The sequence below is a fragment of the Panthera uncia genome, assembly GCF_023721935.1.
Source record: "Panthera uncia isolate 11264 chromosome D3 unlocalized genomic scaffold, Puncia_PCG_1.0 HiC_scaffold_8, whole genome shotgun sequence".
In the NCBI taxonomy this organism is placed as follows: domain Eukaryota; kingdom Metazoa; phylum Chordata; class Mammalia; order Carnivora; family Felidae; genus Panthera; species Panthera uncia.
Window position 1 is genome coordinate 65,155,673 of NW_026057586.1, and position 24,961 is coordinate 65,180,633.

General features: G+C 44.3%; 1 long non-coding RNA gene across 2 annotated transcripts; it reads left to right on the plus strand.

The window, feature by feature from the left end:
• Positions 1–529: 529 nt before the first annotated feature.
• Positions 530–14,635, plus strand: LOC125914925 (uncharacterized). Of its 2 annotated transcripts, XR_007455483.1 has the most exons (6): positions 530–643; positions 742–881; positions 12,146–12,334; positions 12,547–12,631; positions 13,418–13,552; positions 14,396–14,635. It is a non-coding gene; the product is annotated as an uncharacterized LOC125914925 (long non-coding RNA). The 2 variants fall into 2 exon arrangements; XR_007455482.1 differs by lacking the exon at positions 12,146–12,334 and having other exon boundaries at positions 537–643.
• The last annotated feature ends 10,326 nt before the right edge of the window (positions 14,636–24,961 follow it).

Consider the following 24,961-nt stretch of genomic DNA (forward strand, 5'->3'; position numbering starts at 1 on the left):
GGAGAGCCTTTCGCAGGCCTCCTCGCATCTGCCGTCCTGTCCAGGCCACAGCTCCGGAGAAGGGACTTGGAATATGTGGGGGCGTTCCGAAGGCCGCGTTCCACACAGACAGGCACCTGGAATGAAGGGCCCCTACCTAGACTTAACCCATGGGGCTCAAGCTGGTCTCCACTTCCAGAGCGGGACTCGGAAAAGCTGATGGGAAAGTCCAGCAACCGATACCCACGCAGGGCCGATTCCAGGCCCGGACACACACCTTCCCGGGCCATCTGTGCGGGAATAGCAGGTCCGTGTCTCTGGAGTGGAACTCGGGAAATCTTGGAGGCACCTCCGATCACCGGACCCCACGAAGGAATTGAGCCCAGCCAGAGCCCCGTTCTGTCCCTCACAGACGGCTCGTGCCGGCCTACCATTTTGAATGGGGGCTTGGAAAACAATTTCAGGAGGCGCTGCTGACAGCTGGGACACACGCGGGCTGATGTCTGACCCTGCGATGTGCAAGCCTGTCCTCCCATTATGACCCAGTCCCACCTCGGGCGGGAGTGGGAAAAAACGGATAGCACAAAGACCCGATGGCGGAGCCACGTGTGTGAAAGTGCCTGGGCGCCGAACACTTTTTTCCCGTTACACCATAGCGACTTTGGTTGGTTCCCGCGTGTGAAGGGGCACCCTCAGGTTGTGGTCCACACCTGGCAGGACAGCGACGGTCACTCCTCAAAACGCTGCTTGTTTACTTTCCAGCAAATGGATAGGCGTCGATGCTCCGACTCCCAGTGGGACCCGGAAGATTGCCGCAGGTGCCACAGGCCTCCTGGAGTTCTGCCTGGCGCACAGAGGCCAAACACCACACTTGCAGATTTCGCCTGAAGGCCGGTGGAAAAGTATATAAAAGTGGCCACCAGATGGCGCCATAGAACAGTTATTAGCCTTCGAGGGGACGACACAGTCTAGGCGCTGGAGAGGGTGCACCTTGGCAGTCTAATAGGGTAATTTCCTCCCAGCCCACCTCGCAAGGCATCTGTCCTCCTGGGGGTGGGAAGTAGGCGTCCAGGGCGTCCCGGGGCCTCCTCCTGAGAGCTGCTGGCCTGCAAGGCACGACACTGCTGCGCACTGGGTTCTTGGAACATTTCCCTGAGAGGCTGGCGGCCAGGGTGCGCTGCGTGGGCTTCCCCAGAGCAGCCCAGGCGGTTCTGGTCTCCAGGGAGACTTGGTCAGTTCTGAGGGGGCTCAGCGGGACAAGGACTGGGAAACTGAAACCGTGAAAGTACCCCAAGAGAACATGGATGAATCATTGTTATTTACAATTTTGGAGTGGGGAAGTTCTTTCTAAAGCATAACACAAAGCCCAGAAGCCATTAGGCAAATGATCAATAAACTTGACCTCACAACGTTTATACAAAATGGATCTTTGCACAAAGCCCAAACAAAGTCAAATGGCAACAAACAGATTTGGGGAACATTTGTGCAAACACATGTAGAATATGATATTGATTTCAACATTACTTAATATAGCAGGAAATTGAGGGGAAATAATTGCTGTTAAGAAGGACCAGCTTAAATAAATTCTAGTACATCAATGCCATGATGTACTAGATGTATTTTACTTTATTTTGATTTTTGCTTTTTAATTGAGATAGATCCGGGGGCCCCTTGTTGGCTCAGTTGGTTAAGCATTTGACTCTTGATCTTAGCTCAGGTCATGAGCTCAGGTTGGTGGGGAGCCCTGTGCACTATCAGTGTAGAGCCTGCTTGGGATACTCTCTCTCTCCCTCTCTCTCTGCCCTGCCCTGATTCTCACTCTCTCAAAATAAATAAATAAACTTAAAATAAATGAGGTAGATCTACAGGTACTGACATGGAAAGAGGTTGATGATGAGCTGATAATGAAAATAGAAAGTTTCAGAGCTTCTCTTGGAAAAAAAAATGCACATTAAATAAATACCCCCATGTAAAGGCAATGGAACTAGAATAGCTAAAGCAATTTAGGATAAAATCTCCCCTATTTTAACAGTTATTACATAGCTAGTAAATTATGTGTGGTACTGGCGGAGGGATAGGCATGTTGATCAATGGCAATGCATAGAAACCCAAACAAATATGCTGAACTGAGTTTTGGCAAACATGCCCAAGTAATTAATGGGATGAAAGATGGTGTCTCCATCAAATGGAAGTAGGGCAAGTGGACATCAGGGCAAAATTAAACTATACTAAAAGCCTAAAACTCACACGCCATACAATCGTTAACTCTAAATGGATCACACACTTATTTGTAGAATGTAAAACATTAGGAGAAAAAGTCTATGAGAAAAGTCGGGGGTCTAGGGTTGGCAAAGAGATTTTAGACTTGACACCAAAAGTGCGATCCATAAAAAGAAATGGATGAACTGAAATTTATTAAAATTAACAACCTAGGCTCTGTGAAAGACCATTTTAAGAAGATGAAACAACAAAATACATCCTGAAAGGAAGTATTTACAAACTACACACGCAACCAAGGCCAGGTGTCTGAAGCTACAAAACTCTCTAAATGCAGTGGTGAAAAACAAATGGTCTGATTACAAAATCTGCAAAAGACATGAAGAGGCATGTCATTGAATTTTAAATCCACCAATTCCATGTACACAGGAACTTGACCTCTCAGATAACCTATCACTAAAGGCCTGTAGTCAAATTAAATAATCATCTTGCGATTAAAAATTTCTTGAACAACAATTGTTGGTGAGGATGTGGAGAAAAAGTAACCCTCTTGCATTGTTGGTGGGAATGCAAACTGGTGCAGCCACCGTGGAGAACAGTATGGAGGATCATCAGAAAGGTGAGAATAGAAATACCCTACAATCCAGTAATCGTACCACTGGATATTTACCCAAAGAACACAAAAACACTAATTCGAAGGCATACACGGACCCTTGTGTTTATAGCAGCATTATTTACAGTAGCCAAATTATGGCCCAAGTGTCCATCAATACAAGAATGGATAAAGATGTAGTATATGTATACAATGGAATATTATTCAGTCATAGAAAACTGTGGGCTTAGAAGCTTAAAAATTCCCTGTGCTTGCACCAGTGGGTTAACAAGGCATAAAGAATTATAAAACCATAGGATTTGAGTGGAAGTTCTTTGTCACTGCATTTCTTGTGTGATTGTTAGGGAAAACTTCTATTCCTGCTCCTGAGATAATAATGACCATATTAAGAGGAAAACAAATGAACAAACAAAGGAAGGTAGATCCTATTTCCCCTGGAGCTGAAGCTTTACAGCACTCTACGATCAGTAGATTTGGTGGGAGCATGGGTTTTGTGCTAGTCTATGGCTGCGGCTTGCTGTGCTGATTCTCAGGTGGACTTGTCCTAGTGATGATGCATTTGCAGGGCACAGGGGTGTGAGACTTGGTGTAAATGGCTCCAGCCTCCACTCCATGGTGCTGTTTTGCTCACTGAAGTCTGCCAGTGCTGATGGGAGGGAGGGGAAAGGAGACATTAGCCATTCATATAGAAATCCTCTCTGGCAAAGTCACTTCCCATTGAGATAAAATTCACACACAAGTCACACTAGATGGTGTGCAATTCTGCTTTTTAGTGTATTCACAAAATAGTGCCAAGTTACCACAATAAATTCTAGATGCTTTACATCATGTCCCCAATGAAATTCCATACTCATTAGCAGACAATCTTCATTTCCCCTAATCCCTAAGTCCCCAGCTAATTTATCTTCTATTTCTACTGATATGTTTATTATGAACATTTAATATAAATGGAATAATTCCATGTATGACCTTTGTTGTCTGGCTTCTTCACTTGGTATGATGTTTTCAAAGTCAACCCATGCTGTAGCATAGATCAGCACTTCATTTCTTCTATTATTGCTGAACAATCTTTCATTGTATAGATACAAGACAGTTTATTCATTCCTCAGTTGATGGATGTTTGTTGTTACTACTTGGGGGTTATTATGAATAATGCTGCTGTGAACATTTATATATAAGTTTTTGTGTGGATATGTCTTTCATTTGTTTTGGCTGTAAAATTAGGAGTGGAATTGCTGGGTAATAAGGTAAGTCCCTGTGTCACTATTTGAATAGCTGCAAGACTGTTTTCCAGAGTGACTACCACTTTCCATTCTTGCCAGCCATGTGTGAGGCTTCAAATTTCTCTGTCATTTCACTGGCAATCACCTATCTGTCTTTATAGCTATAGCTATCTTGTGTCTATGAAAGGATATACTGTGGTTTTGATTTGTAGTTTTTTAAAAATTTTTAAAAAATGTTTTATTTATTTTTGAGACAGAGAGAGACAGAGCATGAGCAGGGGAGGGGCAGAGAGAGAGGGAGACACAGAATCCAAAGCAAGCTCCAGGCTCTGAGCTGTCAGCACAGAGCCCAATGCGAGGCTTGAACTCACAAACCACGAGATCATGACCTGAGCTGAAGTCAGACGCTTAACCGACTGAGCCACAAAGGCGCCCCTTGATTTGTAGCTTTTTGATGGCTAGTGATGTTGGACACCTTTTCATGTGCTTAATGGTCATCTGAAAAGCCTCTTTAGAGAATATTCTTTTGAAATCATTTGTCCATTTTAAAATTGAGTTCTTTGTCTTTTTATAACTGAGTTGTAATATATGCTATGTTTCTCATTATATATATGAATTGCAAAATTTTCTCTATAATGTGGGTTGTCTTTTTACTTTTTTTATTTTACTTTTGAGAGAGAGACAGAGTGTGAGCTGGGGAGAGGCAGAGAGAGTGGGAGACACAGAATCCGAAGTAGGCTCCAGGTTCTGGGCTGTCAGCCCAGAGCCCGATGCAGGGCTTGAACTCAGGAACCATGAGATCATGGCCTGAGCCGAAGTCGGACACTTAACCAACTGAGCCACCTAGGCACCCTGTCTTTTTATTTTCTTAATGGTGTCCTTTGAGTCACTAAAATTTTACATTTTAGTGAGGTCTAATTTATACATATTGGAGTCTTACTAGTTGGAAGTTATTTAAACATTATAACACATAAACCACAATTTCTTTATCCATTCATCAGTTGATGGACATTTAGGCTCTTTCCATAATTTAGCTATTGTTGAGAGTGCTGCTATAAACATTGGGGTACAAGTGCCCCTATGCATCAGCACTCCTGTATCCCTTGGGTAAATTCCTAGCAGTGTTATTCCTGGGTCATAGGGTAGATCTATCTTTAATTTTTTGAGGAACCTCCACACTGTTTTCCAGAGTGGCTGCACCTGTTTGCATTCCCACCAACAGTGCAAGAGGATTCCCATTTCCCCACACCCTCTCCAGCACCTATAGTCTCTGGATGTGTTCACTTTAGCCATTCTGACTGTTGTGAGGTGGTATCTCAGTGTGGTTTTGATTTGTATTTCCCTGATGAGGAGTGACGTTGAGCATCTTTTCATGTGTCTGTTGGCCATCTGGATGTCTTCTTTGGAAAAGTGTCTATTCATGTCTTCTGCCCATTTCTTCACTGGATTATTTGTTTTTCGGGTGTGGAGTTTGGTGAGTTCTTTATAGATTTTGGAAACTAGCCCTTTGTCTGATATGTCATTTGCAAATATCTTTTCCATTACGTTGGTTGCCTTTTAGTTTTGTTGATTGTTTCCTTTGCAGTGTAGAAGATTTCATCTTGATGAGGTCCCAATAGTTCTTTTTTGCTTTTAATTCCCTTGCCTTTGGAGATGTGTCAAGTAAGAAATTGCTGTGGCTGAGTTCAGAGTGGTTTTTTCCTGCTTTCTCTTCTAGGGTTTTGATGGTTTCCTTTCTCACATTCAGGTCCTTTATCCGTTTTGAGTTTATTTTTGTGAATGGTGTAAGACAGTTCTCTAGTTTCATTCTTCTGCATGTTGCTGTCCAGTTCTCCCAGCACCATTTGTTAAAGAGACTGTCTTTTTTCCATTGGATATTCTTTCCTGCTTTGTCAAAGATGAGTTGGCCATACATTTGTGGGTCCAATTCTGGAGTCTATTCTATTCCATTCATCTATGTGTCTGTTTTCGTGCCAATACCATGCTGTCTTGATGATTACAGCTTTGTAGTAGAGGCTAAAGTCTGGGATTGTGATGCCTCCCACTTTGGTTTTCTTCTTCAATATTACTTTGGTTATTCGGGGTCTTTTGTGGTTCCATACAAATTTTAGGATTGCTTGTTCTAGCTTGGAGAAGAATGCTGGTGCAATTTTGATTGGAATTGCATTGAATATGTAGATTGCTTTGGGTAGTATTGACATTTTAACAATTTTATTCTTCCAATCCATGAGCATGGAATGTTTTTCCATTTCTTTGTATCATCTTCAATTTCCTTCATAAGCTTTCTATAGTTTTCAGCATACAGATCTTTGACATCTTTGGTTAGGTTTATTCCTATGTATTTTATGATTCTTGGTGCAATTGTGAATGAGATCAGTTTCTTTCTTTGTCTTTCTGTTGCTTCATTATTAGTGTATAACAATGCAACTGATTTCTGTACATTAATTTTGTGTCCTGCGACTTTGCTGAATTCATGTATCAGTTCTAGCAGACTTTTGGTGGAGTCTATTGGGTTTTCCATGTATAATATCATGTCATCTGCAAGAAGTGAAAGCTTGACTTCATCTTTGCCAATTTTGATGTCTTTGATTTCCTTTTGTTGTCTGATTGCTGATGCTAGCACTTCCAACACTATGTTAAACAACAGAGGTGAGAGTGGACATCCCTGTGGTGTTCCTGATCTCAGGGGGAAAGCTCTCAGTTTTTCCCCATTGAGGATGATATTAGCTGTGGGCTTTTCATAAATGGCTTTTATGAGTTTAAGTACGTTCCTTCTGTCCCGACTTTCTCGAGGGTTTTTATTAAGAAAAGATGCTGAATTGTGTCAAATAATTTTTCTGCGTCAATTGACAGGATCATATGGTTCGTACCTTTTCTTTTATTAATGTGATGTATCCCATTGATTGATTTGCGAATGTTGAACCAGCCCTGCAGCCCAGGAATGAATCCCACTTTATCATGGTGAATAATTATTTTTATAGGCTGTTGAATTCGATATGCTAGTATCTTGTTGAGAATTTTTGCATCCATATTCATCAGGGATATTGGCCTGTAGTTCTCTTTGTCTGCTGCGTCTCTGTCTGGTTTGGGAATCAAAGTGATGCTGGCTTCATAGAATGAGTCTGGAAGCTTTCCTTCCCTTTCTATATTTTGGGCAGCTTGAGAAGAATAGGTATTTTCTCTGCTTTAAATGTCTGGTAGAATTCCCCAGGGAAGCCATCTGGTCCTGGACTCTTATTTGTTGGGAGATTTTTGATAACTGATTCAATTTCTTCGCTGGTTATGGGTCTGTTCAAGTTTTCTATTTCTTCCTGTTTGAGTTTTGGAAGTGTGTGGGTGCTTAGGAGTTTGTCCATTTCTTCCAGGTTGTCCCATTTGTGGGCATATAATTTTTCATAGTATTCCCTGATGATTGCTTGTATTTCTGAGGGAATGGTTGTAATACTGCCATTTTCATACATGATTTTATCTATTTGGGTCATCTCCCTTTTCTTTTTGAGACGCATGGCTACAGGTTTATCAATTTTGTTTATTTTTTTAAAAAACCACATCTCGGTTTCCTTGATCTGCTCTACAGGTTTTTTTAGATTCTATATTGTTTATTTCTGCTCTGATCTTTATTATTTCTCTTCTTCTGCTGGGTTTGGGGGTGTCTTTGCTGTTCTGCTTCTATTTCCTTTAGGTGTGATGTTAGATTTTGTATTTGGGATTTTTCTTGTTTCTTGAGATAGGCCTGGATTGCAATATATTTTCCTCTCAGTACTGCCTTCGCTGCATCCCAAAGTGTTTGGATTGTTGTATTTTCATTTTCATTTGTTTCTGTATATTTTTAAATTTCTTCTCTAATTGCCTGGTTGACCCATTCATTCTTTACTAGGGTGTTCTTTAACCTCCATGCTTTTGGAGGTTTTCCAGACTTTTTCCTGTGGTGGATTTTAAGCTTCATAGCATTGTGGTCTGAAAGTGTGCATGGTATGATCCCAATTCTTGTATACTTTTGAAGGGCTGTTTTGTGACCCAGTATGTGATCTATCTTGGGGAATGTTCCATGTGCACTCGAGAATAAAGTATATTCTGTTGCTTTGGGATGCAGAGTTCTAAATATATCTGTCAAGTCCATCTGATCCAATGTATCATGTCAAGCCCTTGTTTCTTTATTGATCCTGTGTCTAGATGATCTATCCATTACTGTCAGTGGAATATTAAAGTCCCCTGCAATTACCACATTCTTATCAATAAAGTTACTTATGTTTGTGGTTAATTGTTGTTTATATTTGGGGGCTCCCGTATTCGGTGCATAGATACTTATAATTGTTAGCTCTTCCTGATGGATAGACCCTGTAATTATTATATAATGCCCTTCTTCATCTCTTGTTACAGCCTTTAATTTGAAGTCTAGTTTGTCTGATATAAGTATGGCTACTCCAGCTTTCTTTTGATTTCCAGTAGCATGATAGATAGTTCTCCATCCCCTCACTTTCAATCTGAAGGTGTCCTCAGGTCTAAAATGAGTCTCTTGTAGACAGCAAATAGATGGGTCTCATTTTTTTATCCATTCTGATACCCTATGTCTTTTGGTTGGAGCATCTAGTCCACTTACATTCAGTGTTATTATTGAAAGAGATGGGTTTAGAGTCATTGTGATGTCTGTAGGTTTCATGCTTGTAGTGATGTGTCTGGTACTTTGTGGTCCTTGCAACATTTCACTCACAGAATCCCCCTTAGGATCTCTTGTAGAGCTGGTTTAGTGGTGATGAATTCCTTCAGTTTTTGTTTGTTTGGGAAGACCTTTATCTCTCCTTCTATTCTGAATGACAGACTTGCTGGGTAAAGGATTCTTGGCTGCATATTTTTTCTGTTCATTACATTGAAGATTTCCTGCCACTCCTTTCTGGCCTGCCAAATTTCAGTAGATAGGTCTACTACTATTCTTATGTGTGTACTTTTGTAAGTTAGAGCCTGTTTATCCCTAGCTGCTTTCAGAAATTTCTCTTTATCCTTGTATTTTGCCAGTTTCACTATGATATGTCATGCAGAAGACTGATTCAAGTTACATCTGAAGGGAGTTCTCTGTGCTTCTTGGATTTCAATGCCTTTTTCCTTCTCCAGATCAGGGAAGTTCTCAGCTATGATTTGTTCAAGTACACCTTCAGCCCCTTTCTCTCTCTTCTTCTTCTTCTGGAATTCCTATGATACAGATATTGTTCCGTTTGATTGCATCCCTTAGTTCTCTAATTCTCCCCTCGTACTCCTGGATTTTTTTCTCTCTCCTTTTCTCAGCTTCCTCTTTTTCCATAGTTTTATCTTCTAATTCACCATTCTCTCCTCTGCCTCTTCAGTCCGTGCAATGGCCGCCTCCATTTTATTTTGCACCTCATTCATAGCATTTTTATTTCATCATTACTATTTCTTAGTCCTTTGATCTCTGTAGCAATAGATTCTCTGCTGTCCTCTATGCTTTTTTCAAGCCCAGCGATTAATTTTATGACTATTATTCAAAATTCTTGTTCCATTATATTGCCTAAATCATTTTTGATCCATTTGTTAGCTGTCGCTACTTCCTGGAGTTTCTTTTGAGGAGAATTCTTCCGTTTCATCATTTTGGGTAGTCCCTGAGGTAGCTCCAAACTGCAAGGCACTTCCCCTGTGCTGTCGGGAGTAACTTATGTTGGTGGGCGGGGCCACAGTTAGACCTGATGTCTTCCCCCAGCTCACCGCTGGGGCCACAGTCAGACTGTTGTGTACCTTAGTTTCCCCTTTCCCAGGGGCAGGACTCACTGTGGAGTAGTGTGGGCTACTTGTCTGGGCTACTTGCACACTGCCAGGCTTGTGGTGCTGCTTCGATGGGATCTGGCCAAGGGCATATTAGCTGGGGTGGATCCGCAAGGTGCACAGGGGTGGGAGGGGCAGGCTTAGGTCACTTAGCCCTCGGTCTTACCCTGCTCGAGGGGCCCTGCAGCACCTGGAGGGAGGCAGGCCTGTCGGAAGGATGGATCCTCAGAAGCACAGCCTTGGGCATTTGCGCAGTGCAAGTTCGGTGACGGGAACTGGTTCCCTTTGGAATTTCGGCTGGGGGATGGGAGAGGGAAATAGCACTTGCCAGTGCCTTTGTTTCCCCGCTGAGCTGAGCTCTGTCATCTGGGGCTCAACAGCTCTCCCTCCTGGCATCCTCTTGCCCTCCCCACTCTCCAAGAGCAGAGCTGTTCACCTTTAACATTCCAGATGTTAAGTCCTGCTGGCTGTCAGAACTCATGGAGTCTGGCCCCTCCACCTTTGCAAGCCAGACTCTGGGGGCTGTGCCTTACCAGGCGAGCTGCCCCTCCCCCACCCCAGCTCCCTCCCACCAGTCTGTGTAGCACGCACCACCTCTCCACCCTTCCTACCCTCTTCCGTGGGCCTCTTGTTTACGAAGAGACCATTCTGCTAGTCTTCTGGTGGTTTTCTGGGTTATTTAGGCAGATGTGGGTGGAATCTAAGTGATCAGCAGGATGAGGTGTGCCCAGCATCCTCCTACGCCGCCATCTTCCCAGGTCTCTCATTTGGTGGAGTCTTTTGGGTTTTCACATAGAGTATCATGTTGTCTGCGAAGAGTGAAAGTTTGACTTCTTCCTTGCCAATGTGTAAGCCTTTTATTTCTTTCTGTTGTCTCACTGCTGTCATTGAACAACAGTGGTGTAATCATTTTTTTTGTTTGTTTGGTATTTAAGATGATTTTTCCCAGAAGACCAGTTCAGGGTACCCTTGCCATTGCCAAGCGTCAAAGTCTTTGGTTATGTTTGATTAGAATCTCTTGGGAATAGAGCATGAGAGATTTTGGTTTGGGTTGTTGGCATTGACCTAATATTGAGGCCATTTCATGAGACACACTCTGTCACGCACACTCGAACTGGACACAAAGTGCTTCCTTGTGAGTCCGGTGCTGGGGAGCTGGGACCCTCTCCCTTTGCCCTTCAGGTCACAGAGCAACACCTGCATGGGACACCCTCAGGTTTACCCCTGGGTGAAAGGGCACTTCTGGGGTGGGCATCACAGATAATGTTCACTCTCAGCTTCCTGCAAGTTGTCCCGGGACCTTTGGCAGAATTGAGGTGGGAGGCAACCCCTGGATCACATTTCTCTCCTCCTCTCCTCACCCAAATCCCAGTCCCAGGACCAGAATGAATCCTGCACTTGCCTCCAGGTGACAGAGGCCTGTGTGCAGGTGCCCTGAGACCCTCCCTGGTTGGGGGAATTCTAAATTTTTTTTTTTTCAACATTTTTTTTTTTAATTTATTTTTGGGACAGAGAGAGACAGAGCATGAACGGGGGAGGGGCAGAGAGAGAGGGAGACACAGAATCGGAAACAGGCTCCAGGCTCCGAGCCATCAGCCCAGAGCCTGACGCGGGGCTCGAACTCACGGACCGCGAGATCGTGACCTGGCTGAAGTCGGACGCTTAACCGACTGCGCCACCCAGGCGCCCCTTGTTGGGGGAATTCTAGAAGCCTGTGTGAAGGCTGCTGGGCCGGATGCACACACTGGCTCTTGCAGCCCCACTGAGATGACTCCTGGGACTGACCAGGCCCAGGACAGGTGCTCCCTGAAGTGGGGCCAGGGTCTCTGCCCTTGCAAGTACCTGCTGCTCCAGCCACACAGTGATGGACTTGCTCCCAACACCACGGTCATGGTCCACCCTGTGACCTTCCTTCAGGCCTGCCTGGGGCTTCACCCCAGTCCTTTCAGTTTTGGGCTAAATGCAGGCAGGCACTGATGTTTATGTGGCCACACCTGCTTTAGAAATTCCATCATCCCATTTTCAGACTATAGGAAATTTAGACTGTAGGAAATTGGACAAGTTACTTTACCTCTACTCTCATGTTTATCCCCACAATGGGCTTGGAAACTTAGGAGCTGTTATGAAGAATAAGTGTGTCTCAAGTACCTAAGATCCCTCAGGCACAGGACAGTCACTTGATATGCTGAGTTAGTGGTCACTCTGACAGGGCCCAGAGCAACCCCAGGCCCATGGCAGGTGCCCTTGTGTTGGCTGGATTGGTTAATTGATCAACTAATTGATTGATTAGGGAAGGTGGCAGTAAACCCATGATTGTTTCTCCACTGTTCCCTTATTACAGGACAATCTGGCTGTAGGAGGTGACAAGGAGAAGGGAAATGAGAAATAAATGAGTAGGAGAAAGAAGAAGAAGGAAGACAGGGAGGAAGTGGAAGGAGGTGGGAGGCAAGGAATACCACGCATAAAAGTCATGGGGACAGTGACTGCTTCCTGGAGGAACAGGGTGATAAGCATTGCTCCCTGGTCCCAGGTATGGAGTCTGAGACCTGAGAAGGGCCCAAAGATCTTAGAAAACCTCCCCATCACAGAGAAGAAGGGATCATGGCCCCAGGAGGGGCAGGGGGAGGGGGAAGGGGACTGCAGTGCTGAGGACAGAATTGAGGTCTGGGGTCAGCAAACTAATCCCAGGAGCACCAGCTCAAGTTCTCACCTCACCCTGACTGTCCCCTTTCCTTACCCAAGGACAACCCATCCCCATTCCTGTCCTTGTACACAAGGAAGACGTCTCTGGTGATTTGGAAGATTCTGATACATAGATCAACAATAGGTAGGTACTTTTTTTTCCTATTTCATCTGTTTTACCCTCACTCTTTCTTCTTGTTCAGCTCCTTTATGTAGCTTTGACTAATTTCCTCTTTCCCACATTTTGTGACTCTCATCCTGAAGGACCGGTCCCATCTAGGCACTTGATGTCCTTGGATCTTCAAATCTATACCCTCTGCCTTCAGCCGTGCTCAACAACTTCCCTAGCATTTCCCTGGTTTCTGACCCCCTCCCCCACATCCACACCAAAGGTTGAATACACCACTGGGCCATAGCCAGACCATATGTAAAAATAGGTTTCTGACCCACAACTAATTCAGGAACCGACCCATTATCTTGTTTTCTGCTGAGGAAGCAGGTCTACTATATATAAGTCAGACTTGTAGGAAATCTGGCTGCTGTATCTAGCAACTTGCTCAGGACTCTACACCACAACCTTGTAACAATTGGCCCCAAATGGCCATATTTATAACAGAGACATTCCTGAATTTTGGTCCCCATTTCCAACAGAGGGCCAACGAACCAGAGAAAAGACAAATATGCACCCCTAAGAATCACATAGGATACCTCGCTTCTTGACAGCTCACTATAGGCTCCCCATGCTAATAGCCTCCCATTAGCGCATAGCTAAAGCCTTCGCTTTGCCCCACTCAAATGAATTCCCAGTCTCCTCCATGATGTTGAGTCTCTGCCAAAACACAAGTAATGGTGGCTGACTCCCTTGTTCTAGTAAGCTCTGACAAATATTCTTTGCTTGTGCTCATTTTGTTGGCCTTTGTTTATTGGGCAGTTCATCACAGAGGCCCCACTGAGACCCAGTCTGAGCTGCCTGTTGCTGCAAGACCCCAACCTTCAAGCAAGTGTGGTGCCCACAGAAGCCCCTTGTGCCTTGCTGCTTGCAGCTTGTCCAGTCCCTGATGCCATGGTGAGTGAACACTGCATCTGAAATTTGCTCTGTTGGAGTGAGTTTCTAGGCTATTGACACTCATTCTGGTGCCTGGGTCTTATTCTTGGTTCCTGTTTGTTTGGTTTCCTTGGTGGAATCTGGCCCCTTGTTGTCCCCTTATGCTGTCTTTTGTGTCACTATTTTGTGCTGTGCTGTGTAAAAGTGTTGTGCGTTATAAGAAGAATCTGAGCATAGAGCCACAAACAGGCCCTTGTGAGTCTAGACCCTTTGAGCCAGCCTCACAGAACCGTGACTTTGATGATCTCACCGGACTGGTATCAACCCGGATGAACTGTGCTGAAAGTCACCAATCAAGCCAACTGAGGTTCTCTCACCACCTTGATTGTTGTGTCCTGAGAGTATTCCCTCTGGTTTCCCACAGGCTGGGGAGTACAGATTGTTGGGTCTGTGTTCAGGCAGTTGGCCAACTGTCACTTTGGGGGCCCAAGGCATGAGGTCCACAAATGTTCTATTTCTAACAAATGTCACCAGCTCTCTTGGGATCCTCTAAACCTAAACTCTTTCCCCTGCCAGAAAAAAAAAATTACTGCTTTTCACATATACTTCATTACAATCTTTTAAAAAAATGATTATTTAGTTTTGAAAGCGATGGTCAGTTGGGGGGGGGCAGGGAGGAACGGGGCAGAGAGAGAGAATCCCAAGTAGGCTCTGTGCTGTCATCGCAGAACCTGATGTGGTGCTTGAACTCACTTACTGTGAGATCATGATCTGAGCCCAAATCCAGAGTTGGACGCTTAACTGACTGAGCCACCCAGGCACTCCTCATTATAATCTTAATTCTTGTTCCCCACGACTTCACAGATGATGATTTGGATCTCCACGGCCAACTCTGGACTAGCTGATTTGAACAAAATCATTCATTTGAGAAGCATCTTAGAAAAAGGAAGGACCCTAATTGGCAATACGTTTTGGTTGCTATGTTGAGACCTCCAAGGGAAATTCTGAATCAAAAACGGTCTCACTGAAAGATTGTTTGGACAAAGCTAATGAACAATTTGACATACCTAAACAAGAATAAAGTAGAAAAACCTCTTTAGTAAATCCTCCCCTCCTCATGCCCCAGTTGTGTCCCTGTATCTGCTTCTCCTCTTATGCATCTGGTCTCTCTCCTGCACCTGCTCTCTGTCCCTCCCCTTCTATAGATCCCTCACTTTGCCCTCCAAATTCACCTAAAACACCAAAGTGCCCCTGGCCTCTAAAGATCTGTCCCTCCCATAGCGAGGTGTGAAGGCAACAGCACACCGTGTAAATCTTAAAACTGAACTTATGTAAGAGCTTATACTTCAAGATGTTTCTAACCCAAAGAGGACCAGAAAATATTCATAGAAGCATTTAAAATTCTTTTAGGTGCATATATGACCCAGGATTAACGGACATATATCAACCGATACACATATTGGTTGGGCTCTCAAATGATAAATCTTGAACGGAAAAAGCTGATTGGACTGACCTAGAAAGACACCTACAAGACCCCCTTTTCTACCGTAAACTAAAGGGTCAAAAAAGGGGTGGTGATGGTTATAAAAAAGCCAAATACCAAATGCCAATTCAGGTATTTTTAGGAAATATTTTTCATTCTCATTCGTGAGTTTAAAAAGGTGCTGTTGTAACAGTAACCCTTTCATCTCATTCTGTCAGTGGAGTTACACCTGAAATTGGAGACCTAACTTTAAAACATAAATTAAAAGGGAAAAGAACCCCTTTAGCTGAACGACAGTGACCTGGGAGAACATTTGGAAAGGGCTTTACAACAAAAACAAGACAAGGAGAAGTGGTGGCCATGCGGGTGACACAGCTAGGTGGCCCACTCCCTAAACCAACTACCTATGGAGAAGGACATTTGTAGATATTGTCAACAGATTCAGCACTGGGAATTAGATGGTCCCTTGTGCTGAAAGGAAACCAAGACCCAAGAAACATCCCTCCAATGAGATAAGTGAGGGTGTTCCAAGGAAAAGAAGCTTTCACAATCTTGCTACATGCTTAAGCATGCAAGACTTAAATATAAATAGACAGGATCGTCTTCATCAATACCTAGCAGATAAGGGTGCTACTATTTGGATGTTAAATGCTGCCATTGCTGCTTATCCTCTTCCTTGGAGTAAACATGCTATGCATGTGATTGGCCTCAAATAACCCAAAGATTTTCCTTGTCTCCCCACCCTTAACCACAACCTGAGACCCCTTAGCTGAAAAAATTAACCTCCGCTTCTCTAGGATTCCACCCAGGCAGATTTAATAGGGAGAGACTGCACGTGGAATTGTAATTTCTTGACAATTTCTTGAGATCCTACACGTCTGTGTATAATCAAGTTGTATCTGCTCTGGATGTACCTTTGCCTCTTCCATGATATGTAAGGCATACCCTAGATAAGGATATTGTTGCTGTACCTGACACTCCATGTGCTAAAAATCCCATTGACATAGGCACAACAATTGGATCAGAACCTATAAAAGTTTAGGTAGAGCCTACCAAACCACTACTTGAACTTCCCCAATATCCCTTCAAGCCAGAAAAAAAAAAAATCAAACTTGCAGCTTAAAGCCTTTTATCTGAAAGTCCTCCTACACCCTCTACTAGTGTTTGTAATATCCCTGTTATGCCAGTAAAGACACCAAATGAATGAGGATACTGATTTGTTCATGATCTCAGGGTCATCAACAAAATTGTTATTTCTTGCTTCCCTGGAGTACCTAACCCAAATGCCATCCTGTTGTCAATTCTTCAAAGCTACTTGCTTCAGCATCATGGATCTTTGCTCTGCCTTTTTCAATGTCTCCCTAGACCAGGCGAGTCAATACTTTTTGCTCTCTCCTGGAAAGAACAGTAGCATAGTGGAGGGCCATGGCCCAGGAACTTCGATGCCCCATGTACTTTTCCCATGTGCTCCACCAACACTTAAAAAAAAACCCTAAGTTTCCCTTGTAATTCAGTTCTCATACAATATGTAAATGATCTCCCACTTTGTCGAGAGAACAAAAAAATCCTATAAAAAGGCTTCCATTTACTTGCTCTCAACCTTAGCAAGAGAGAAATAATTGAGTTTCCAAAGAAATTACATTTTTGCCAGACACAGTTCATTATTTCAGACATAACCTATTTAAAGAGGGGGAAACACTTCCATCCTTCCATTAAGATTAGCAAAAACTCTCAGAAACCTGTGAGCTCCCTTGGTGTAAATACACACAAGCAGTTATGGCTACCCAGTCACTTCCCTTGGGAACACAGTGGATAACCCACTATACCTTAGTAGCTGGAAGACCCATGTATCTGCAAATTTCACCACCCAGACAAGACTGCCCTACTGCATACAGACAAGGCAAAAAATTGCAAAGAACTGTTGTACTAATACCCAAGTTTTTCACCAACAACTTAAGGCTGCCTTCCTTCAACATCTTCCTAGAAGCTTCTTCATGATCTTCAACTGGAGATTTTTCTGTGGGAACAGACATCAGAGCAAAACTGCTCTTACACGGCATTGGAATGGGCCCTATCAGGTACTGTTTAAATTAAATAAAGCAGTGAAACTCCTGGGATTCACCCTTGGCATCATATTTCACCGTGTGTGTGTGTATCTCTGTGTGTGTGTGTGTGTGTGTGTGTGTGTGTGTGTGTGTGTAATTATATATGCATATATATTTGTATATTCAGAATTAGAAAGCTATTCAAACTGGGAGGCCTCAAACAGGTTTCTTGGAGATCTTCTGTAAGCAGACAGCTGACCCAAGGTTTTCAGAACAGACAAATGGGGACGCCCAGATGACTTAGTTTTGTAAGTGTCCGAGTCTTGTTTTCAGCTCAGGTGATGATCTCACAGGTCTGTGGGTTTGAACCCTACATCAGGTTCTGTGCTGACAGTGCAGAGCCTCCTTGGAATTATCTTTGTTCCTTTCTCTCTGTCCCTCCCATGATCTCTCTCTCTCTCAAAATAAATAAATAAACGTAAAATATTTTTTAAAATCAGGTGACGGATTTTAATGGTCCGCAAATGGTGACGGATAGTGAGCAGCTTCCACCCAAGATGTTGGGCAAAACCTCCCATCTAATTCTTTTTCTGTTTTGCATCTGCTTAGTTAAAACAATTCTGCTCATTTTCCAGAAATTCTTTGTTGACATCCACCCATCATTACCCCTTTACTCCTTTTCTCTTTCTCGCTTTTAAAAGATTTTCTTTTTTCGGGGTGCCTGGGTGGCTCAGTCGGCTAAGCGTCCGACTTCGGCTCAGGTCATGACCTTGCGGTCCGTGAGTTCAAGCCCCGAGTCTGGCTCTGTGCTGACAGCTCAGAGCCTGGAGCCTGTTTCAAATTCTGTGTCTCCCTCTCTCTCTGACCCTCCCCCATTCATGCTCTGTCTCTCTCTGTGGGCCCCCAGCCCATTTTTAAAAAAAAAATAAAAAAAAAAGATTTTCTTTTTAAGTAATATCTCCACCCAACCTGGGGCTCGAACTTGCAACCTGAGATCAAGAGTCATGTGTTCTACTGACTGAGTCAGTCAGGCGCCCCTCCTTTTTTCTTACTATAATCCTTATGCTAGTTATAAACATTGTTGGCCAGAAGAGACCCAAACAGTTGCCATTACCCTCAGTCTTCCTGAATGCTGGATATGCCATCTATCATCAGACCCCATGGTAAATACTTCTGGGAAATTTGGGTTTCATCAAATGAAATGAATCACCAAGGCTTTAAATTCCAATTCATATATGAGCTCCAAAATGAGGCCACATTTCATTTCTCATATTTTTTAATATTTCAGTTTTTCAATATTTCAATTTTCATTATTATATGTGCACTACTGGAGGAATTAGTTCTTATGAAAAACATTAGGACAATGCTCCCTTTGGTGGAAATTGCATAGAAGTCTATAGGGGCACCTGGGTGGTTCAGTCAGTTAAGGGTCCAAGTCTTGATCTCAGCTCAGACCTTGATCTCAGGGTTGTGAGTTTAAGCCCCATGCTGGGTTCCATGATGGGGGTGAAGTCTACTTAAAAACAAACAAAAAAACACATACCTGTAAGAAACCTACCTCTAAAGGGCATCTGAGTGGTTGAGTCGGTAAAGTGTCAACTTTGGCTCAGGTCATGATCTCATGGTTTGTGAGTTCAAACCCTGTGTCAGGATCATTGCTGACAGCGTGAAGCCTGCTTCAGATCCTCTGTCCCCCTGTATCTCTGCACTCCCCCACTCTCACGTGCTCTGTCTCTTTCCTCAAAAATAAATAAACATTAAAAAAAGAAACCTATCTTGAATTTTGGCAAAATTTAGATAAAAAAATCTATGCCCTGTTTGGAATACACAGCAGTCTCAACCAATTGGCATGAGTAGTAATGGAGAGTTACGTTGCCCTAGATTTCTTGTTGGTTAGTCATGGTGGCATCTGTGCCATTGCTAACACTTTTTGTGCTTGGACCAATAAAGTCAGGTAGGCAAAATAGGGTATAAAGTGCTTGAGAAAAAAGCTGTTTGGATTCAAGGCTGACCCTCGGGGCTTATGGGATTTGTTCTCTTGGCCTGGATTAGGCAATTGGAGTTCCTGGTTTTGAAGCACCTAACATGGAGTATTAATTGTTCTAGTTTTTTTGTTTGTTTGTTTCATAGAGGTTATGATTTTGTCCCTAACATGGACTGTTATTTGTTCTTGCTTGTATGTTTCTTTGTTTCATAGCAGTCATGTTGCTGGTCCATTGCATTCTATCTGGAGTCTTAAATGCATTTATGTAAAATGATCTCGAATCAGGTGGCTGCTGTGATGAGAACAAACTGGTCATGAAGGTCATCCTCCAAGACAGTTAACTATGAAGATGGCTGACAGTGTCCAGCAGCAAAGTATGGGATCTCAGGTTTTCTCTGAATGGGCCAACCTCTCAAAAGTGAGATCATAACCAAAATGGGGGACTGAGAATGGAAGATACAAAAGAACAGTGGCCTGGCCATATATAAAAATAGGACTCTGATATGAGGTCTGCAGCAACCAGCCCAGGAAATCAACCCATTTTCTTCAGTTTTGGCATATTACCTAGAAGTCAGACGTGTAGGTGTCAGACCGCTCTCTCGAGCAAACAGCCCCGGAAGCTAAATAATAACCTCTGTATTGAATTGACTGGGCCAAATGGCCAAGACTTGATTTGCCACTGCGAGTATCCCTGAATTTTGTCCTCACTTGCAACTTAAGACCAGCAGATAAAACCACAGATGCACCCCTAACAATGATATAGGATGCCCTTCTTCTAGAACACTCACCATAGCTTCCTTATGCCAATAGTCTCCTGCATCACTGAGGCCTTGTATTATTCTGTCTCTACAAAGTTTCTCTAACTTCTGTCCATCTCTGAGTCTGCCCAAAGGCAAGGGATAGTGGCTGACTCCCTTGCTCTAGCAAATTTTGAAGAAATCACCTGTACTTATTATCATTTGTTTCGTCTTTATTTGTATCCACAGCAACACTGAGTAGTGTCAAAAAACACTGAATGGTCCAGGTAGGGAGCTGGGCTAAGTCAAGAGTGCTGGGCCCACCCTGCTGGGGACCCACTGAAGTCTGCTTCTAGCTCAAGTATTCCTTACACTGGTATTTTCCTGATTTGGGTGGTTCTGGAAATGCATAACTTTCCCATTCCCTTCAACTCCCTAGACTTCTCCAGCAAGCATCTGGTTACAGAAGTTCTGTGGTCTTGGTGTTCAGCTTTGGAAACATTGAGACCAAGTTCTGAAACAACCATGTGGAACTGCTGAGTAAGAAAGTCGAGATGGTGTGGGCTAGAGATTTTAAAATTGAATCGAGGCCATCCTAGGTCAGAAAGATTGGAAATTATCAGTATAGATGCTACCTGAAAGAAAAAGAAAGTAGGAAAATATGTCTGGTGATCCTCAAGTAGTGTCCTGGGGAGGGGGTCTCCAAGATGTGGTTATGGGGAGGGCACTCCCAGAGGAGATAAGGCTCTGTCCCCTGCCACAAAAGGGTCTAGACTCATCAAAAGGATGACAAGTCTGTAGAAACTGGATCTGGGGGATGAAGGAAGGAGCAGGGAAAGTGGATACTCAGAGCCAGAACAGCTAGGCTTAGTCCATGCAGCTTAGACACTTCAATCAATAGCCAGTGAGACACGGAAGGCCACAGACAATTTATGAAGCCACCAAAGCACTAGCCCAGGTGGCCACTCTCCAAATTACTTCACAATACCTGCTCATCCAGAGCTGGTCAGTTGAAGGGAAGCTAATTCTTAGCAGAGCCATCATGTGACCATTGGTTTGGAATGTCTTGGCTTCTGAGTCAGCTTGGGAGCCAAACAACCCTGCTCAGTGAGGGTGTTCAACTGGTCACCTGGAAGGCACCATGTGAGATGGCTGGTGGTGTGAAGATGCCGGGGAAGGATGGCCCACGTTGGGCTTCCCCTCATCCTTCAGAGGGGCTTCACTTGGGGGCAACTGCATCGTGTTTTGGGTCGAGGATTGAAACCTAGAGATGGGAGACTGAGTTAGGATCTGGGTTTTTCTCTTGGCTCAGGCATCTCCTCCAAGGCATCAACTGTTGTCTTCGCAGAAAATGGGGCAGGAGGATTTGAGGAAGAGACTGAGGGGCCCCTGGTTAGGGGTGCAGGGCATGATTTCAGGTGTTCAGAGATCTCTCTCTCCAGGGAACCAGCTAAATTTCTGTCTTGAACACCCAACTAAACAGTGTAGTGACTTTTGGTGAGTCACTTTTTCTCTCTAAATTTGAATGCCCCCACTGTAAAATACAGATGACAGGCCCTGCTCTGCCGCCTCCCACCTCAACAGGGCTGACACAGAAACCACAGGAGATCACAGATATTCTCTTTGAGCTGTAAGCATCTCTCCATATAAAGGCTAGCAGGAAGCTTACATCCTCCCCTGCTGTGGAGCCATCCACAACACCTCTCTGGATTCAACCACTACCAAGTGTCTACCTTATTTAGTGATTGAACACCTAGGGTAGTTATGAAACACCAGCCACTTATTTTTCTAAAGACTTTACTTGTGTTTAATCATTTTGAGCTCACAACTTAATACTAAAAATTAGGCCCTATTAACATTTCAATATCTCAGAACAGAGAAACAAGTCACAGAGGGGTCTATACAACTTTCTCAGGTACATGGAGCTTCTAAGCAGAGTTTTGACCCAGGCCTTCAGTCATGGACTATGTACTTGCTGTGCTTCTATAATGCCTCAGGGAAATAAAGCTATTTGCTCACAAAACCTGTCTGTTGGGTGTTCGAAGTGTACACCCAGTTGCAAGATCTCTAGAAGTCCAACTTGGCTTCACGAGGCTCTGCTGGTCAGCTGGCGAATAATGGAATCAAAAGATTGATTGTGAATACATGATCACTAATTTCCCTATGGACTTCTACAGCAAGGTGTCAGCAGTTCTCTCTATTGCAATGCATTTCCCAGGATCTTGTTTCAAGGATGAAGAAGAAGAAATGTTCCCCTGAGGTCAAGAATATCAACTGGCACCAGGCAGTGCTTCAGAAAACTCCACATCTGGCAAACAACAGGGGGTATTCTATAAATGACCCCATTGAGGTATTGTGGAAATTCACTCATTAAGTTCATTCAAGAAGAAGGATTCTACTTTAGTCAGTGGCCCATATTTAATAGAAAACCATAAAAATCTGAACCATATTCTTCTGTATGCAAAGGGGGATGATCAAGGCAATCAGTTGTGCTGTAACTGTATAGAAGTTAAGATACATTTCTAACTCAAGATTGGGCACACGTTTTACACTAAACAATATCTCTAGCTGTTGTATAGACCTTTAGCTGACTTGTGAACATTGGCTCTAATAGATCTCTTCCTAAAACAGTGTTTACAGATTTTTAAGAACCTTAATAGGCATTATTTAGAACAGGAGGTTTAGATGAATGTAAGAGTTGAACAGATAATGTAGAAAGTTCCCATATTCTACCCCTCCAGTTTCCCCAACTGATAACATCTAACACGAGTGTAGTACCTTTGGTATAATTAGCAAAATCATAATGGCACATTTTCATTAAATTAAAGTCTGCAGCTTCCATTGAAATTCACTCTTTGTGCTTTGATATTCTATGAATTTTGACAAATGCATAATGTCGTGCATCACCGTGACAATATTCTACAGAAATCCATACACCAGTGTCCCTAACTGCGCTATCCAGGGGAGCAGCCACTGAGCAGATGTGCCTGCTTATGCTTAAGTTAATTAAAGTAAATGAAGTTAAACACTCAAGCAGTTGAATATCCCTGCTGCTTTGGAGACTGAGGAATGGGGTATGAAATCCGAGAGAAGGAGGAAATATATGTGAAGCTTTGTTTTGTTTTGTTTTTCATGTGTCAGTGTCATAACAGTAGGAGATACTATGTGTGTGGGCTTCAAGTGAGTTTTGCTCTTCAAGATGATCTTTCCCCCAAGACCAGCTCTTTTCTGCTTCTCCACCGAGCATCAAAGTCTCAATTACATTTGGTTTGCACGTTTTGCGAATTGAACAGGGAAGTTACTACATTGGGTTTGGTATGACCTGTGACAGAAGAAGTCTGGGGAGACACACTGTCACACACGTGAACTGGAGACCAAGTGCTACCATGTGAGCTGGAGGCTGGGGATGTGGGGACCCTCTCTCTGCACCTTCAGGTCTCAGACCAGCACCTGCATGGGACACCCTCAGCTTTGCCTCTGGGTGAAAGGATGCTCCTGGAGTGGGCATCACAGAAAATGTACCCTCTCAGCCTCCTGCAGAAGTGAGGTGGGAGGTGCACCCTGGAGCACGTTTCTCTCAGGATCAGAATAAATCCTGCACATGTGAGTCCATGTGAGAGAGGCCTGTGTGCAGCTGCCCTGAGACCCTCCCTGGTTGGCAGGAATTCTAGAAGCCTGTGTGAAGGCTGCTGGGCTGGCCATACACACTGGCTCTCACGGCCCCACTGAGCTCTCCCCTGGGACTGACCAGGCCCAGAGACTCCGAGCAGCAGACAGGAGTCCCTGCCCCTGTCACAACCTGCTGCTCCAGACACACGGTCCTGGCCCTTCGTTCCTGTGACCTTCGTTCAGGCCTGCCCGGGGTCTCTCCCCAGTCTTTCCAGGGCTCAGGCAAAGGCTGGCAGGTACAGTGTTCATGTGGTTTCACCTACTATAGAACCCCTATCACGCTGCTTGTGGATTAGGGGAATTTGGACAAGGTACTTTTAATTTCATGTTTATCCTCTTAGGGGCTAGGAAAGGTACAGGGTTGTTCTGAGGATTAAATATCTCCAACTACCTAAGGTCACCCCAGGCACAGGACAGACACTCTGTGTGTGGCAGTGGTTGCCATTCTCTCTGACAGGGCCCAGCACAACCCCAGGCCTGTGGCAGGTATCCCAGGGGGGGTTGGCTGCATTGGTTACTTGATCAACTGATTGATTAGGGAGGCTGGCTGTATATCCATGATCATTCCTCCCCTCCACCCATATGACACAACAGTCTGGTCGGTGGAGGTGACAGGAGAAGGGAAAGGACACTGATCATGGGAGATAGAAGGGAAGCAGCAGGTTGTGAGTACTGAGGAAGGCAACGTCATGCACAGAAATGCATGGAGACAGCAGCTGCCTTCTAAGAAGAACAAGATGACACCAGCGTTCATTCCAGGCCACAATTATGGAATGTGAGGGCTGGAAAAGTACATTGGAGATCAGAGACCCAGTCCCTTATCGTGGCCCCAGGGAGGAGTGGAGAGCTGAGGTCAGAATGGGGCCTGAGATCAGCCCTTATCCTGCCAGGAGCAGTGAGTATGAGTTCTCACTGTCTCCTGTTCTTTCCCAAAGCCACCCCTTCCGGGCCACAGCTGCCATGGTCCATGCCAAAGATTAATTGCAGATTATGAAGACTCAGAAAAAGGGAGCAAAATCCTGCACCTAATTTCTTTCCTCTGTCATGTTCTTCACCTTCTTGCATTCCCATCCTTAAGCTCCTTCTTCTGTGGCTCTTCACCACTCCCTCTTTGAATGATTCTCATCCTGAAGAACCTGGTCCTGTCCAGGCACAGGACATCCTCACATCTCCAGTGTCTATAAGATCTCCCACCAACCCCTCACCCGCTTTCTGAGCAGCGCCTTGGGTCCACACCTGAGTCTGCACTCCTGGATCCTGCTCAGCCATCCTGAGTGGTGGACTGGGAGGAGGGTGGGGGCGGAGGATGGATGGGCCCACCTGCCTGAGAGGCTCCCCCAGAAGACTGGGGGTTCCAGGAACCCCGCAATTGGTGCTCTCCTGCCCCGGGGAGGGGCGTGGTGCTCTGGACAGGCTCGATCTTTCTCTTCCCACCAGCTGGCAGGGGTCAGAAAGTCTCTTCCCCCACGCTCAAGAGGGGGGTGGGTGAAGAAGGTGAGAGACGATAAAGTG